Source organism: Lotus japonicus, chromosome 3, assembly GCF_012489685.1.
Source record: "Lotus japonicus ecotype B-129 chromosome 3, LjGifu_v1.2".
Taxonomy (NCBI): Eukaryota; Viridiplantae; Streptophyta; class Magnoliopsida; order Fabales; family Fabaceae; genus Lotus; species Lotus japonicus.
In genome coordinates, this window is record NC_080043.1 from 39,217,472 (window position 1) to 39,236,690 (window position 19,219).

The 19,219-nt window shown below is 36.9% G+C and overlaps 2 long non-coding RNA genes and 1 pseudogene across 3 annotated transcripts; 2 read left to right on the top strand and 1 right to left on the bottom strand.

Annotated features, from left to right (window-relative positions):
• On the bottom strand, positions 1–6,766 carry LOC130742543 (uncharacterized). Its single transcript, XR_009021192.1, has 2 exons — positions 5,781–6,766; positions 1–958 (listed from the first exon to the last, which is right to left on the bottom strand). It is a non-coding gene; the product is annotated as an uncharacterized LOC130742543 (long non-coding RNA).
• Positions 6,767–6,768: 2 nt separating this feature from the next.
• On the top strand, positions 6,769–10,212 carry LOC130742542 (uncharacterized). Of its 2 annotated transcripts, XR_009021190.1 has the most exons (5): positions 6,769–7,167; positions 8,855–8,956; positions 9,065–9,502; positions 9,657–9,756; positions 9,933–10,212. It is a non-coding gene; the product is annotated as an uncharacterized LOC130742542 (long non-coding RNA). The 2 variants fall into 2 exon arrangements; XR_009021191.1 differs by lacking the exon at positions 9,657–9,756 and having other exon boundaries at positions 6,777–7,167.
• Positions 10,213–14,363: 4,151 nt separating this feature from the next.
• On the top strand, positions 14,364–18,575 carry LOC130742541 (uncharacterized; annotated as a pseudogene).
• Positions 18,576–19,219: the final 644 nt, after the last annotated feature.

Genomic DNA, 19,219 nt, shown 5'->3' on the forward strand with positions numbered 1-19,219 from the left:
GCACAAAAATGTTTTATCTTGGTTCACTTGATAAATCACTCAAGCTAATTCAACCCACCCGTTAAGGTGATTTCTTCCTTCGTAGAATGAAGGTAATCCACTAATCAAAGATTGTTACAACTGCACTAGCACACCTTGCTCAGTGACTAACAAATCTAAGAACTAGCAACACTAAGACACACAAGTCTTAGTCTTCTCAAGGAATCTGACATACTCGGTCCCTTAAGGAAATACAAACATATTTGTGAAAGGTTTGAGTTTACAAAGAGTTGCTTCTAGAAAAGCATGAGTAAACACAATAAGAACAGTGAAAAAATATTGCTAAGGTATTCGCTAGTAAGTTTCACTTGAATTGCACAATAGTTTCTTAGCCAATTTCTTCTCTCATCAGCCTTTAAATACTCTAAGGTGAAAGTGTTGTATCCGTTAAAGGAATCTAACCGTTGGAGGGAAATTCTGGAAATTCCAGAACCTGATGTGGCTGAACCTCGTTAGGTAAAGAGCCAGAATAGTACACTACTTTTGTACTATTGACAATGACATTTGCCTTATCCTAGTTGACTTCTGATCTTGGAGACGCTTCATGTTGAAACCTGTGAAGCAACTTGATCAGAGTCACGAAGAAGCTTGGATCCTCTGACCTTCATAACTTCTACATCTGGACCGTTCACTCGGAACTTCTGGTCTTCAGAATCAGAAGCACTTTGGTCTTGAGAGCCAGCTTTCTCCTGGACTTCAGAATCTTCAAGTCTTCAGCTTCTGGACCGTTCGCTCAGAACTTCTGGTCTTCAAAATCTTCAGCACTTGAATCTTCAGAGCCCACATCAGAGCTTTAATCTTCAGAACATCTGAAGCATTTACTACCGTTCAGAAGAACGTAGTGATTGTAGAAGCGTTTCACTGGTTACTCTTTGGTCTTTATCTTCTGATGGATATGTCTTTGAATCAGAATCAGAACCTGTTTGTCAAACACTTAAAAGACAAAAGTTAGAGTACCATAATTGTTCATACACAAATATAAACTTTTTATGATCAAAACATAGAGTTGTACAACCTGACCAAATCTTGGTCTTACAGGGGGAGCTGAAATAGAATTATCCTGATAGGATATGATAGATGTTTTTGATTCTTTTTTAATATCGTAACCCTAAATTAATTTTTTTTAATATAATTTATAATAATATTAATTAATAAATATAAAAATATTAATTTTAGTAATATACTAGTTTTATTATTTATCAATTACTACTAGTTGTTAATGTTAAGTTAAAATTGTTTATTTGCTCATAAATTTAATTAAAATGAGCTAATGGTGAAAATATTGAATTTACTCATATAAATAAGTAAATTATTATTATCACTTGTTACTACTTAGTTAACATTATTTTTTTAGTTATATTGTAATAAAATAAATAAAATTATTATTCACTAACAATGAAATAGACTACTCTTGTTGAAAACAGAGAACATGTCTGAGAAGCCACCTCAGAACCACTCATTACAAGAAGACCTTTATCCTCAAGGCTTACAAGCCCTGGTTTGGGGCCAGAAGAGCTCAACATGATTGGCATAGCCACTGGATTTATAGGGCTGCAAGTTGACCCTGTGATTTTGGACTACTCGAGTCTGGTGATCAATAACAGTACCAATTTTGGGGCTAATCTATCAGAAGAAAAGTGAGAATTAAGTACAACCTAGAAGCAACCAAGCTGAAGGCCCAAATGTCCAAATCCCCTGAGGAAAGTACACAGCTAACCACGACTCTGGAAAAAAGGAAGGGGGTGGAGCATAACGAGCAATATCATAAGCAAAAAATTAACCCGCTCTAAACCAAAGCAAGGAAGTACAATTCTTATCCAAGAGCAGTCATAAGAGAAATTTACGTCACAAAGAATTACGCAGTAGAACTCCCATCATATGAAGAAGAAGTGGAAGATGGAAGTCAACACAACCAGCTTGATCAAAGGCATGTTGCACAATTGGTCGAAGGACTATAAAGTGAATTGAGCCTTAAAAGGGGGCGTGAAGAGATTTGGCAGTATGGAAGACTACTAGTTATTGAAGGGGTTGAGGCATTTGGTGACAAAAAGGAAGAAGGTGACTCACCCTGACAACCACAGTACTATGGCTGAGGAGGCGGGCCTACCCATGCCCCACAAGGGGCCATGAAGACAATTAGTTGGAATTGATAAGGTGTGGCGGTCGCCCCGACAAGAAGTGAGCTGAAAGGATTAATTTCTACACATAAGTCGTCAATACTATTTCTCATGGAGACCAAAGCTAAGAGGGATAGACTAGAAAAGATTAGAATACAACTGAAATTTATAGGGATGTTTGTGGTTGAGCCAAGGGGACTATCAAGTGGGATGGCTTTATTATGGAAATCAGATGTAGACATAGATGGCTTAGCCTTTTCCCCTAATTGCATTCACACAACTGTGTCTTCAAGAGAGGACCCAAGTGTATGGGAGTGTTCCTTCATATATGGAGATCCAAATTCGCAATTCAGGGACAGACTATGGCAAACAGTAGCAAATCTGGTACACAGAAATTCCACACCATGGTGTTGCATTGGAGACTTTAATGACATTTTATTTCCACATGAGAAGGAAGGAGTGAGAGCAGCTGTTCAATCAAGAATCCACAGGTTCAGACACTTTCTACATGGATCCAATCTAATGGACTTAGAATTGAAAGGGTGTAAATTTACATGGTATAGTAACCTGCGAGGTGGTGTGGTCATAAGAGAAAGGATTGATAGAGTACTAGCTAACTGGAATTGGAGTGCTCTTTTTCCCAATGCACAAGCTATAGCCCTTACCCCAATCAGCTCGGATCACTCCCCGATTGTTATTAATCCCATCCTAATGGCAAAAAGTGGAGTCCAATTTAAATATAAACTTCTATGGGATGAGCATGAAGAATGCAGAGATGTAGAGAAAAAAGGGTGGTCTGAACCTGCAGCTAAGGAGAACCTGTGGGATGATCTAGCCAGAAGACCAAGGTCCAACCGGAGATCACTTTGCACATGGAAAGATAAAACCTTTGAAGCTGTTGATAAAGAGATTGTAAGGCTAAAAGGATCTGCAAAGGGATCAGGCCAAGAGACATGCTGATGTGAATTGGAATATAATTGCATATCTGAAATCTGAAATCAAGAAAACTTGGAAACAAGAGGAGCAATATTGGGGCAAACTATAGAGGTTAAAATGGATTCAATTTGGGGATAGAAAGAAACAACAAATTTTTTTCATGCTACTACCATTAAGAGGAGGGACATGAATCGACAAGAGAAGTTAAAAGATGACCAAGGGGTATGGAGAGAAGGAAAAAACCAAATCTTTTAAGCTTTTCATCATCACTACCGGAACATCTACAAGACAAATGGTGTGCAGCATTTGGACATCTGCTTAAGGTGTGTCCCGAAAATAGTGGCTGAAGAGGTGAACAACCAGCTGGTTGAGGAAGTTACAGACTAGAAAATTTTAGAAGCCCTAAACAGCCTAGGAAGTCTAAAATCTTCGGGTCCCGATGGCTTCAACGAAATTTTCTTTAAGAGCCACTAGGAAGAAATCAAAGAAGGAGTATATACTGCCATCCACCGCTTCTTTGAAGAGGGAGAATTACCATCTGAAGTTAATGAAATTGTGGTAGCCTTGATACCAAAAGTCCCAGGCCTAGAGAGTGTTGTCCAATACAGGCCAATTAGTTGCTGTAATTTCTTGCTCAAGATGATCACTAGAATTATGGTTTCTAGACTTAAAAGGGGCTTTAAATGACTTAAGTGCCTTTGTGGGAGGGAGAATGATTCAATACAACATCTTGGTGGCACAAGAGGTCTTCCATGGATTAAAACAAAGGGGAAGAGAGCTTAAGGACTATCTAGCCATCAAGTTGGGCCTTAGCAAGGCCTATGACAGCTTGGAATGACTTTTTTCTAGAGAAGACATTACAAGCCTATAGCTTCCACCCGAGATGGATTACAGAAGTCATGATAGTGGTTCGTGAAGTGTCTTACAAATACAAAGTAAATGACCACTTAAGAAGGAAATTGATTTTGGAACGAGGACTTAGGAAAGGGGGCCCTTTATCCCCTTACCTATTTGTCCTTGCAGATGATGTCCTCTCACATATGCTTATCCATGCACGCAGAGAAGGGAAAATTGAGGATTACAACTAGCCCCTACCGCCCCAATGTTGACACACCTTTTTTTTCGCTGATGATTCTTTGTTATTTGCCAAAGCCACTGACCAAGAAGCTTTTCAAATTATGGACATCCTTAATACATTCTCTTTAGCTTCGGGACAACGCATCAATTCGTCCAAATTAGGTATCATAACCAGCAATTTCTTACACTCTCAAAAGCGCTTGAGATTTGCCGAGATTCTGGGTATGGCAGTTTGGGACACTCCTGGAAAATATTTGGGCTTGCCAGCTATATGGGGGAGGAATAAAATAAACTTCCTGCAGTGGATCAGGGAGAGAATTGACGGGAAGATGACTGGGTGGAAAGAAACGATGCTAAACCAACCCGGAAAAGAAGTTTTAATTAAGGCGGTGATACAGGTCATTCCTACCTATGCCATGGCGGTGGTAAAATTCCCTAAAACTTTATGTTATTCTCTAAACTCTATTGTTGCAAAATTCTGGTGGAAAAATCAAGGGAAGGAAAAGGGCATTCATTAGAAAAGTTGGAGTTACTTGGCAAGAAGCAAAGGAGAAGAGAGAATGGGCTTTCAAGACTTTCTCCACCAAAACACTGCTTACCTGGGAAAGCAAGCTTGTAGATTACTCACCCAACCTCAAACTCTATGGGCTATGATAATTAAAGCAGTGTACTTCCCAAACCGTGAATTTCTGAAAGCAGGCAAAGGCAGACACCCTTCGTGGACCTGGAACAGCATATTAGAAGGAAGAAATCTACTGAGCAGGAATGGTAGATAAGCAGTGGGGGATGGTAATAGCATCAGGATAGGAGGTGACGCCTGACTATGGTCTGGTGATACTCTGTCTACTGGGGAAGTTCACTCAAACTTCAAGGTAAGTTACCTAATCAATCCACAGGGAGGGGGTTGGAACCAAGGAAAAATCACTCATCTTTTTCCTCCTCAAATGACAATTAAAATTCTACAAACCCCTGTGGGACTTATGGGTTGTGGTGACAAATTTATCTGGCCCCATTCGAGAACTGGGGAATACAATATTAAATTCGGTTATCATGTTGCACGAAGAGAGGCCATTACAACAAACAACACAACAACTACCTCTCGAATCACCCCTGAGAAGATCTGGAAAATCACATGGAGCAGTGATCTACCACAAAAGATTAAGGTTTTCGTGTGGAAGTTATGCAATAATGCATTGGCAGTTCAAGATAACCTTCATATACAGAATGTTTCAAGGAGTGGCCACTGTCAGATATGCTTAAGTGCAGCTGAAACAATCGACCATGCAATGTTGCTATGCCCGTGGACAAGGCCAGTATGGTTTGGATCCCCAACCCAGAGAATCATCATCCTAGAGGGGATCACTACCATAGATAACTGGCTCTTGATGAGACATCAAGAGCTCTCAAGGAAACCCACAACTCTAGATGAAAAGTGGACAACCTTATGTCTCACCCTATGGGCTATTTGAAAGGGAAGAAATAAAGAATTTTTTAATTCAATATCCCCAAATCTGATGGCTACTATTCAACATGTTAGGTAGCTTCAGAAGGATGCAGGGATTACCAGGCCCCCTCAACCAGAAAGAAGAGCACAAGGTAGAGATCACTTACCAAGGACTGAAAGAGATACTGCATGGAAATCTTCGCATCCTGGCTTACTGAAAATCAATGTTGACGCTGCCTTTGAAGCTACAAATCCCATCTGCAGTCTAGGGGTTGTCATCATAGACCAATGGGGGCAATTGGTAATGGAAACTGCAACAAGGAACTTTGCACCCTCCCTTGTTATTGCAGTAGCTTTAGCGGTAAAGGAGGGCACTGTCTTGCAAACATGGGATGGAATAGGATTGTGATTGAATCTGATTGTCAATTTCTAGTCTGCACCTTTCGTTGGACTCCCATGACATGCAATCATCCTGCTCATCTGGTTGCACAAATGCATCACTGAAACAATCTTCCCTCTGACTGAATGTTCAAGCCTCCTATTCCACTAGCTCGAGCTCTGGTTCAAGATGCAAGATGTATCCCATCAAGGAGAGGGTCTTGAAAATGCAAGGAAATCAAGCAGCCATGTGATGTAAGGCATCAAAGTTTTGGTAGGAGAAGAGAAATTGGAGCACTGCTGAGAGAAGAATATGGTTGCTTGTGGTAGATAGAAAAGGGACAGAAGAAGAACACAAAGTCATGGCCTTGAAGATTGTGTGAGTGTGTTTTGGTATATGGAAAGGCCATTTATTTTGGTTAGTTACATTATTATTATGCTTTGAACTACCCACCACGTGAATTAACGTCTTTTTCCCTGCCAGTGGGTGGTGTTGTCAGTTCAACTTCAAACTTTTAACCTCTCGTCCCTTTGTTTATTGGTTTTCATCTTTGACTGTAGTGGACTTGTGCATACCAGACTTAGTCCTTTACTGGAGTCTTGTAGCCCAAGTGGTAATTGGTCCGTTATTGTATTTTCCCCCATTGGCAGGGTTGGGCCTTGGGCCTTTTTCTCAATGAACAGTGAATAATTGATAAAAAAAAATAAGAGTTAGAACTTGAAGTGCTCCTTAAAGCCACCAACCCTGAATCCGAGCACATCAGCTCACTACAACAAAAACTGTGTTTAGCGACTAAAGTTTGGCGGCAATGAAGCTATTGCCAGCAATCTATCTGCAAATTAAAACATTTTGAGGCAATTAAAGAATAGACTTCAATAATTACACTTGAACCGGCAATTAGTAGATATAGGTTCCAGACTCTTCCAACGCTCTTTCGCTCCTTTTTTTTTTCATTTCCCTCTTTTTCTTTCGTTTCGCTCCAACATTCTCGATCAGAACCCTACCATTGATCCCTTGAGACCTTGCCCTCTCTCCCTGAAACTACCACCACCGTCCACTGAGATTCGTGTGAAGGTGAAGGTTCTCGTGAAGGTTCTTGTGAAGGTGAAGATTCTCGTGATGGAAATCACGTGAAGTGAAGCTTCTCTTTGGTTCTCTCTCAGCAAATCTGGAAGGTAAGTTTCTCGGAAATCTCTACTCTAATTTCGTTTCTCATTCCTCAATTTAGGGCTTAGGTCGTGTTACGATGGGTGAATTCAAAGAGGTTCATGATGGATCCTCAATCGGTGAATTCAGATAGGTTCATGATGGATCCTCAAGTGACTGGTTGCAATTTTCTTCCATGTTTTGAAGTGATGTTTTAAGTCTAATTTGATTGCATCGCTTAATAGGTTTGGTTCTAAATTTGAGTCTAATTCACTTCATTCCAATATAAATTAGTTTCATACCACATGATTTTCTACTAAGGCAGGGTTGGAATGGAAATATTGCACTGTACTTCTGAGTAAGCAATGGCTAGAAGTCTAGAACTGTATTGTTACTTTTGCGTTGTCCCTGATGTATCCTCTGAGTATAATTTGTTGATTGTTATTGATAGAAAGTTCTAGTTATTTGGTGTTTCATCTGCATTTTTGACAATTCTCTAGTCTATTTGTGCATGGCCGTATATTTACTGGTATGGAATGAAGTATTAAGTTATAAAGAGTTTTAGTTATTGTAGAGAATAATGGAGAGGTGAAATATGCAGTCAGAGTTTGGGAAATAGCTTAGTTAAGGGCTTGGAATTGGTTGAGAGCAAAGAGCAGAAATTTCTATGCATCCTTGTGCGATTGGATCACAAATCCAAGAAGTTTCTTTGAATATCTCTGAGTTTGTTTGCCTCTGGTTGGTGGTGACTAAATTAGAATATTTTAACAGAAAGATGGCCTTGTCATATTGGTTTGATGCATTTGCTGGCTTGTGATCCTTGCAGCAGCTAATGTTTTGTAAGATTTCAGCATATATTCTGCATTTTTACTGCTGGTTTACTGGTTTTGGAACTCTTGCTTCAACACTGTTTGTGCGTTCTCTGGTTTTTTCCTACTGGAATTTTGTACGGCAAAGATAGTATTGAGTGTTCAAGTCTGTTTGCTTCTGCCATCTCCCAGTGGCATTCGGTTAGGCTAGGTGCAGGAGAGTAGTTGCATTTGCTCTACCCTGTTTATTGGTTTTTGCCTTGTACATTGTTTCTTCCCCTGTATTGGTTCTTTTTCTTTATTCTCTTGTACATGGATTGAAGACCTAGTACTTCCTCTAATTCAATTTTCGCTAACCAAAAAAAAATTGTAGAGAATAATGTTAAGATGGAAATAATGGCTTAAGTTTCTTTTTTCTTTTCTAATTCACATTTGTTTCTCATTCTGTGCAAGCGAATAATGACAACATATCTAAATCTAAGCATTCAATTTTAGCTGGATTTAATTGCTACTCTTTATGGGATCAAAATCTAGCAGCTTCTTTCATCTGAGGACAGTTTTGATGAATTTTAAATTACTTGTGTTGCAAACTGGTATGACTCTGATGTGCAGTTGAGCTTTCTGGCCTCAATTTCCCTTATTTCTGATTTTCATGATTCACTTTAATCATATCTCTAATTAAGAATATTATGGTCAGGAATATTATTGTGCAACCTTTTTCCAGTAATTATACTTAGGCATTCAAGCAGTGTAGACTCCCCATAGACATCATCTTTGCCATGCTTTTGAACAATCCTTTTGTTACTGACAGCAATATGCATTTAAGAGAGGCATTCTGTGTGTGTGTGCGCGCGCGTAATATATGATATTTGTCTTAAGAAATTGTGTAACATAAATTCTTTTGTAGGCCATAGATGGGATAGAGCCTACCCGAGCCGAAGTTTTCATGTTAACTCATAAGAAACGCAAAGATGGTAGACCATTAGACGAGGAGTCTGCAAAAACAGTGGTAAAATTTCAATTGTAATTATATCATTTAGAAGTTATATGTGTGCTTGATTATATATCTTGGCTGTTAATTACATGAGTAATAAATTTCAATTGGTGTCACTCTTAGGATATGATACAAGAAAAGTTGAACAATGGAAGGACCTCTAGTGAACAATCTGATGGTAGTGTTGCTTGGAAAGGGGATGTGTATACCCAAGTGTTTGGACTTGAAAGAAGTGACTATGTTCGTGGTTTAGGACTTGGTCCAACTCCTTCTACATTATGGGGTACTAAATCTTTATCAGGGAATGCCTCTATGGGCAATATATCTAATTACATGGTCCAAAATTTATAGCAAGAGATGCAGGTGTTGAAGGAAATGCGTGATGAAGAAATTAAGCAGATGAAGGAGCTAAAGAAAAAGCACGATGAAGACATGAACATGATGAAATATAATCAAGAAAAGTTGTTGTCAGAATTATCTTACATGAGGCAAGTGATGTTTAAATTCATTCCTATGGAGTCATCTATGCTTCATAACTTCAGCAGAAGCTCATTTGGACAAGTAAGGCTTTGAAAGTTTTAAAACATATTTGTTTTATTTATTTATAAGAAAACATGTATTCAATGCCAGCACAAGGAGTTTAAACATATTTGTTAAACTTTGAATCTTTGATGATACAAGTTTAACATATCATGCCTTAATATTCTGTTATTAGGTCCCCCCTGATGCTAACAATGGCCATGAACAAGCACCCCAAGCACCTTCCATGTCATCCTGATTTCATAATGTTGATAAAAATATTAAAAATCTTCATGGTATTGCACTTGTATTGATAATATATTGTTTTTATTGACATTGTCTCATGGAATAGAACATGAAATTGTGCTATTTCATGACTTACATTATGAACTGCATATTGTGTATAGTTAAATAATTGTTTCTATGTTATTATTTTTCAATTGATGTCATTCTTTTTATGTTATTATTTCAGGGCATACTCTTTGATTTTGAGAAATCAAATTGTGAAAGATTTCACTGGAACACAGCGTTGAAGAGTTTGTTTATGAATAATATACTTTTGTATTATGTCTATGTGCTAAAGATCAAGTTGTTAGACAAAAGATGATAGGATATATTAGATTTGGACATTGTAACACGTTTTATGTTTTGAAACTCAAGGACTTGTAATAGTTGGATATACTTGATATTTTACTGTGGATTAAGTGAAATATGTGTCAAATGAAATTAGGATGTGTATTTTCAATCTCTTATATCAAATGTGTCATTCTAAAGTTGTACATAATTTAAGATTATTGTCTAACTTTTTAATAACTTGTGTCATTATTTGAATGACCCATTGATATCATGATCAATGCCAGATTTTCTATTTACTTTTACTTTTATATTATAAAAAAACAGCAGTGGTGCGATGGTTTACAGAAATTGCCTTTTAGTGGCAATAGAAAATGCTATTAGTGGCAATACTAATAGCCTCCCTAGAGTTTTATAATTGCCATAAAAATTGCCGCAAATAATTGCCGCCAAAAGGTGAACTTTTTTCCCGGCCCTTTTTTGGTCTTTACCGGCGCCCGGTTTATCTGCCGGTATACCTTTTACCGACCCTCGATACAACGGCGAAGTTGAGAATGCCGGTAAACGATTTAATGGCCATTTTTATTGCCGCCAAAGATGATATTTATTGCCACTAAAGGCCGTTTTTGTTGTAGTGGCTTGTGGAGCTGGTCACGTTGACAAGCTTAGTGGTGCTAACACCTATTTTAGTAACGGCTACGGATCGTTACAAAATGTACAAGTAAATACCCCACTAAAAATCATCTTTTAGTCAAAAAAAAAAAAGTGCTGAAGATCTTTAAGGAAACCATACATTAATATATTTAATTAAATCAGAAATGTGCACACGGACTTAATTATATTTTGTTAAGAGTAGAGACAAAATATAAATTTAAAATAAACAAAATGAAGAGGAAGAGGAAATAAAATGAAGATAAAAATCAATGAGTAGATTTTAAATATTATTTAGACACGAGAGTAAAACAAAGTAAAAACTCATTTTTATTTATTTAAAGTTGATGGCCTCCTTGATGATGGATTCAACCATGACTTTGAATTTCTTGAAACTTCATGTTTTGGTTGTGTATGAACTTGAAGGAAAATGATGAATTGATGTATGGAAGAATATGAGATTTGGCGTGATGTTTGTGGGCAGAGAAAGAATGGAACTTGAATTTTGTGGAAGTGTTTTGTTAAGAGAAATAGAATTTGAAGAGAGAAAGGGGCGCCACCTTGGTCAGATTTGGACAAGGATAAGCCTATGGAGATGAGGATCACCACAAGAAGAGCTTCTTGATAAAATTCAAATTAGATTCAGTCCAGAATCCAAGAGTATGAAAACTCAAAATTATATTATCAAAATCTGCCTATTATAATGGTATCAAGTGCAACTTGTAGGAGAATAATTCAGCCTTGATGTAAAAATCAACTAAGTGTTATAAGGGAATTTTAGGCTGAAAATTGAACACAATAAAAGAGAATAAAGCATTGGTCTAGGTGTGTAGGAGGCTGGTTGAAACACCCATTCAGAGAGCTCTTTATGACTAGAAAGACACAAACTTAATGCTTTTAATGCACTTAACTTCCTTTGTCTTGTAACTCCTAATTTAGCCTTGAAAATCCTTGAATGCTCTTTTCTCTTTTCTCTTCTCTTTGATTCAGATTGGAACTCTTTGGCAAACCATTGACTACTTATTTAAAAACAAAACAAAAAGTAACAAAGAGAGAGATAGGTCCCCATTTACACTTCGTGCGCCAACCACCAGTGGATTAAACACAACAAAACAAATACAAAGACTAAGTGCTTCTAGTCCCAACTTAATTAATTTGGTCACTTGCACATTTATTTAATTTAAATAAAAGAAAAGGTATACAAATGAACTCCTTCTTTAAAATGGCATCCACTCTTGGGCATGGATGACCATCATGAGCTTTGGGGCCATCATTTCACTTCCTTGTATTGCAAGTGTCTTAGCCATAAATTTGACTAAGTTCTCTTTGGTGCTTTCTTGCCATAGACCTGGTCATTAGACCTCTCAAGCTTTGAATGGCTTTTTGTTGCTCTTGATCAACTCTTTTTTATTTATTAAAAGTAGTTAATAAATAGTGAATGCAATTGTATAATGTCAAGCAACCACTTACCTCAAAAGCTTAAGCGGTTGGGTAAGGGCTAAATGAATTATTTAATATTATATTCTAATAAGTCCCCTCACGTAAGAACCCTTTGGACTTGAAGCGTGTGTTAATGCACATACCCACTACCATGTGCTTAAATTCCACTTTTTAATTAAAAAGTGAAGGAATAAGGATCGAACTCTAGACTATTAAGTCATACATGCTCTGATACCATGTCAAGTAACCACTTATCTTAATAGCTTAAGCTGTTGGGTAAAAGCTAAATGAATGATTTTTTATTATATTCTAACATTTAATAACCAATTACCCCAAAAGCTTAAGCGAGATAATTCATAATTCGTTGTATGACATGATATCAGAACCTCTATGATCAGGTGGTTCAGAGCTCAATCCTTGTCACTTTTAATACTTCTAATAAAAAAGTTGAAATAAAGCACATGATATGTAAGTATGTGCATTCTCCACCCTTTAAACTCAAACATACTCTTGCGTGAGGAGGCGTGTTTAAAATAATTCATGTGATCTTTACTCAATGACTTAAGTTTTTTGAATAATTACTTGCACGAGAGTAATATCTTTTGAAAAACAAGTAGATGATGAAGATAGGAAATAGAAAAGAAATTAGAAAACAAACAAGTTAATGGATTGTTTTGATAAAAAAAAAAGAGAAAGAAAAGTAAAAAGTTACCTGGATGAAAAAAATGCTATAATTCTCACTCTTAAAAATGAAAAATAAAGTTAATCATAATAAAATATTAGAATAAAAAGGAAATTGATTTTTAATCCTCACACGGTGTCGATATTCAATTAATATATGCGGATTTTAATATTCAAAAATCATAGTAAAATTACAAATATAGCTTCAAGGTACTAAAAAAAATATTAACCCTTTATCTCTCATATTAATTCTAACTTTTCAACTTTTCTACCACGAATAAATGAAGGGTACAATTGATAAAGTATAATTAATGTTTTCTTGAACTTTGTAAAGTGACAAATAATTAGAAACAAAATTTTGATAAAAATAGTGTCAGTTATTTAGGACCAGATAATATATATTTTTTTTGAAATAAGATAATATATATATATATCTTTGATTGAAAACACCACACAATTCTCATGCCCCTTAAGCAAGGAACTTGCAAAGTTTCTATTTTTTTCATGGACCCCACTGCCAGTAGCAACAACGTTGTTTAGCAAAGTTAAGGAAACTTTGAAAATGTTCTCCTCTTCTTTCTTCCTCATTCCTTCAATATGCTCCACACTGTGAACAAAATTTCTACCTTCAAAGTTTTCACCTTTTTGTCTTCCTCTTCAACTTTTTGCTTCTGGGGTGCCCCATTTCTACAGATTCAGCTGCGGATCAACACAAAGCACAACTGTGAGTAACACTCTGTTTTCCCCTAATTTTGTACCTCAAAATCTCCATGCATTGTGATGGTTTCATGTTTTCAGCGGTTCACAGCAGTTTTTTAACATAAAGTAGATGCATTTCCAACAATAATGATGATCAAGACGATATATTTACTAGCTTTGTAGTGCATGGTTCTGTTTCCCCTTGTTTTGTTGTGTGATTCATAGTTGAAATGTCTATTTTCTTGGTGTTTAGGTTTACTTTTCGAAGTTTATTATTGCAAGATTTGATTTTTTTATCTAGAGCTAGAACTTTCTTAATGAAAGTTTCTTTCTTTTTTGTTTTTTCTTCCCAGGATTTTTGTTACACGCCATTGCCAAAGCTTTACATAGTTTAACAATGGCTGCTGAGGCTTCTGGTGACCCTAATTTGTTATGCGGTTCTGATTTTGGAAATGACTCTATTAAGAAGTTGTCTGCTAAGAGACCACTAGCTAACTGCAAATCCTCACACACTGCTGTGAAGAAATCAAAGTTGTCTTTGTATGATGGTGATGATGATGATAGTGATGGTAATGATGTTCCTTTTTCCTCAATAGTGAAAAAGACGGCTGAATCAGCTGATAAATCATTATCCAACTTGAAGAAGTTCATAGATAGAGAGCTTTTGTTGGTAGAAAAATCAGTTGAGGAATGCCAAAGGAGGAGGCAAGAAAAAGAGCAGATATTGCAATCCCTGGAAAGCGATATTGACGAGTGCCAAAGGAAGAGGCAAGTGGAAGAGCAGATATTGCAGTCCCTGAAAAGAGAGATTGAGGAGTGCACCGAAGAACTTGTAAATAAGAGAAAGCTAGTTAGCTGTGTTCGGAGAATTAATGAAGTTTACAAGGTAGTGCAGAAGAAAATTGAAGACTGTGTCTGCGATCTTGTGACAGCGCAAACACTGCATAGTTTGTTGGAGGACTTGATTAGAGAGCGCGAGCTACAGCTCAAGACAAAAGAGGTAGAAATTCATCAAGTCATGCATAACATAAATAAGGAACGACAAGGGAAAGAAGAGGAACTTGAGGTCCTTTCCCAAAAAAATTCTAAATGTACTGAGAAACTCAAGACCAAAGAGGAAGAGCTTGATGCAATAGAAAAGTTAATTGATGGGCAAAAAAAAGAACTAGAGTTAGAAAGGGAGAAGTTGCATAAGGTAATCTCAATAAGGTCTTTTCAGTGTGCTCAAATGAAGGACTTTGAGTCAGAGAAGGAGAAACTTGAAAGCCGGACTAAGGAGCTTGACTCAGTAGAGAAGAAGGTTGAAGACCGAGTGAAGGAGTTTAACTTAAAAGAAGAGGAATTTGAAGGTCAAGTGAAGGAGTTTAACTTGAAAGAAGAGGATTTTAGACGCCGAGTGAAGGAAGTTGAATCAAATTTCGGAAGCCATGAAAAGGACATTGAGTCAAAGAGGAAGCAACTTGAAGGCCAATTGGAGGAGCTCAAGTCAAAAGAGAAACAACTAAAAGATCAAGAGAATGAGCTTGAATCAAAAAACAAGCAACTTGAAGGTGAGGTGCAGGAGTTTGAATCAAAAGAAAAGAACTTTAAAGGGCAGGTGAAAGAGCTTGAATCAAAACAGATCCATTTAAATAAGCAAGCAAAGGAGCTCGAGTTAAAAGAGAAGCAACTTGAAGGCCGAGGGGAGGAGCTCGAGTTAAAAGAGAAGCAACTTGAAGGCCGAGTGGAGGAGCTTGAGTTAAAAGAGAAACAACTTAAATGTCAAGTTAAGGAGTTTGAATCAAAAGAGGAGAAATTTGTAGGACAACTGAAGGATGCTGAATTAAAAAAGATGCATTTTGAAAGCCTAATGGAAGAGATCAGATCAAAGGAGAAACAACTTGAAGACCAACTAAAGAAGCTAAAGTTAAAAGAGAAACAAGTAAAAGGTCAAGAGGAGGAGGTTGAATCAAAAAACAAGCATGTTGATAGCCTAGTGAAGGAGCTCAATTCAAAAGAGCAGCAACTTGATATGCAATTGGAGGAGGTTGAGTTACAAAAGAAGCAACTTGAAGGCCACAAGAAGGATTTTAACTAAAAAGAAGAGGAATTTGGAGAAAAATTGAAGGCTGTTGAATCAAAAAAGAAGCATATGGAAAGCATGACGGAGGAGCTCAAATCTAAAGAGAAGCAACTTGAAGGCCAGCTAAACAAATTCAAATCTAAAGAGAAGCAACTTGAAGGCCAAGGGGAGGAGCTTGCCTTAAAAGAGAAGCAAGTTAAAGGCCAAGTTAAGGAGTTTGAATCTAAAGAGGAGAAATTTGTAGAACGAGTGAAGGGTGTTGAATCAAAAGAGAAGCATTTGGAAAGCCTAATGGAGGAGCTCAAATCAAAAGAGAAACAACTTGAAGACCAACTAAAGGAGCTCAAATCAAAACAGAAGCAACTTGAAGGCCGAGGGGAGGAGCTTGAGTTAAAAGAGAAGCAACATAAAAGCCAAGTTAAGGAGTTTGTATCTAAAGAGGAGAAATTTGCAGAACAACTGAAGGATATTGAATCACAAAAGAAGCACTTTGAAAGTATAATGGAAGAGTTCAAATCTAAAGAGAAGCAAGTTGATGTTCGATTGAAGGAGCTTGACTCAAAAGAGAATCAACTTGAAGATCAAGTGAAGCAATTTGAATTAAAAAAGGAGGAATTTGAAAGTCAAGTATCAAAAGAGAGAGGAGAAAAGCAATATGAAGTATTAGGAAAATCATTCAAAGAGGAAAATGAATTGGGTAACTATCGTTCTTTATCCAGTTTATCAGAAAAACTTCATTTCATTTGTTTCTTTTAATGATATTGATATTTCTATTCACCTTATCTGCCTAATTTGTTAAAATATCCTTTGTTAGTCAAGTTGAAAAGCTTGACTAGTTTTCATATGCACGAGCATGGATGCATGCATTGTCAAACTCATTAGGATATGTTTTTTGTCTGTTTTAAACATTTTCAGAAGCTCTTCAATTGAAAAACTCTGATATTGTATCTTTAGCTAAGTGTCTAAAATGTTATGATACTGCAACATATACATTAGTAGATCAATACAGTTTTAATTTTTCAACCATATTGCAACTGTGTGAAGCTTATGAGTTTCAATGTTTGTTCATTATCCTGACAAGCCACAAGGGAACTTGTAGACGTAGTCCTATTGGTGCAACTACTTTCTCTTGGCCTTTCGTCTGTTGTAGACAATATTTACTGCTTCAGTTATAGAGATATGATGATATTTATTCTAACAGAGTATACAATTCTTTCTCAACAGTCCCTATGCATTTCAATCTTGGAGACATTTTTCATTCTTTCATTCTATTTTTTCAAAATTCCTATTGTCACATTGATTTACTGATGCTTCTATTTAAATATGAAAGAGCTTAAATATCTACTAGCTAAATATGCAGTTACATCTTACAGATGAATCTGAATCGCTTGACCGTGGGATTCTATTTGATCTTGAAGCAACATCGGATCCATCAAAAGTTGTTTTGGATATAATACAGAAGCCCATTGTTCCACAGTCTAAGAATGAAGATGGTGCTGTAATTATGTATAGCAGCCACATCTTTCTGCTAGAACAACTTTTGAGAATCTCACCACATATTAAACCTGGTGTAAGAGGGGAAGCAATGAAGCTTGCACTTGATTTGAAAGATAACATGAGAACAAGTTCAAAAAGTTCTTTGGAGGTTCTCGGCTTTCTACTCCTTCTGTCAATTTATAGATTGGTTCCTTTCTTTGATGAAGAAGAAGTTTTAAAGCTTCTTGAGTTTGCCGGCAAAACTTCTGGTATGTTCACTGAATCACATTTTTGTCACCAGTATCTCTGTATTTCTGCCATAGAGTCCCTATACTTAATTTTTCATCTCTCAACTAAAGGTTATACCATATATCAAATGTGTTAATATCAATAGATAATTTCACCTAAAGTTGTTACTCTGAGATAGAGCATATTAGTAGTTGTCTCTGAGACTGAGCAGATCCTAAAGACGGTTAGATAAATTCTTTGAACCCAAGTTTTGCCTTGTTTCTCCTCTCGTACATTTCTATTAAAATTTTTAGTGGAAAATGTTCATGAATAAAATCATATTTTACCGCCTCTTGTTCTCGATCCTAACCCTTCAATTTGAAATTTGACACATCTGCAAAAACAACTGAGAGAGACAGCTATAGAAAAGAAAACTTCTATGTTCTTAGGTGTACTGTTTACTTACCAGCTTGGAATTTTGAATTAAGCCGCATAGTTATGGTTAACTAGAACTGATTTTGTGGCTGCGATTGTCAGTTTTCATGAAATGAGTTCTTGCATCCTGCAGATTTTGTTCAGAACCTTGTTAAGAAGAAGCTGTATATTGAAGCTGTTAGATTCATTTGTTCATTTAAATTGGCAGACAAGAATCAACCAGTTGATCTCTTGCGAAAATATATTCAGAATACAAAACTGGTTTCTGAGAGAAGCTGCAGGAACACCTCCTCCCTACAAATCCAGGTTCATATTTTCTGATTCAAATCCTATCAAATATTCTATCTTCATAGTTACATGATAGTTACCTATATGTATGTATGTGAACTCAGGATAAGGCCAGAGATGAAGAAATCACCACTTTGACAAATGTTCTACTGTGCATCTCAGACAACAACTTGGAATCTGAGGGTCTACTTAATGAGATTCAAGATTGCATTATTGAGCTGAATAGGCAAAGAGGCACTAGTGTTTATTCTGGCACCTGGGCCATTCTTCAAATGTGCAACAACCTAAGGAAAAGAAATGTTGTAAAGAAAACCTGGTAATGGCTAATTAGGGTACATATTTGTCAACAGACTGTGAAATAGAGCATTTAATGCTCTTAATTAGTAGTTATATTTTTGTCTGTATATAATTATGTTGTTTCCTGTTTGTACTTAGTTTATTTTAGGTAGTTTCTTATTTTCATTTATTCTCCTTAATTCTTCTCTCTTTAGTCAAGGATTTCTTTCTTTGACTTTGATCAATCACATTATGTAATTCCCTCTATAAGAAGAGGAATCCCTGTACAGTTTTTCATATCAATAATATTACCAAATATTTCAACTTGGTATTAGAGCAAAGATCTCTGCGCATCTGATTTGCAGCCATGGCTGACAGTTCCTCAGCCAGCGATGATCAGAATACGGAGGAGATTGTGGTTCCCAAAGTCTCGTAGCCTCCAAGGCAGGAGCAGCGAGTCCTGTTCGGTGAATCTCATTCTGTCCAAATCACAACTTTTCGACTCAATGGGTCGAACTATTTCCGGTGGTCCCAATCGGTCCAGTTGTATATTCGTGGCAGAGGAAAACTTGGGTATCTCACTGGTGAGAAACCCATGCCAGATACTGCTGATCCACAGTATGCTGTTTGGGACGCTGAAAACTCCATGGTGATGACATGGCTGGTAAACTCCATGGAGGAGGACATTAGCAGCAATTACATGTGTTATTCCACAGCCAAAGAGCTATGGGATAGTGTCACGGAAATGTATTCAGATCTTGAGAACAAATCTCAGATCTATGAACTCACCTTGAAAGTCAGAGAAATTCGGCAGGGAGGTAATAACGTGACAAAATACTTCCGCTCTTTGAAGCGAGTTTGGCAGGATCTAGATCTCTTCAACACTTACAAGTGGAACTCTACAGAGGATGCCAAACACCATCGCCAGACCGTGGAAGAAGGTAGAATAT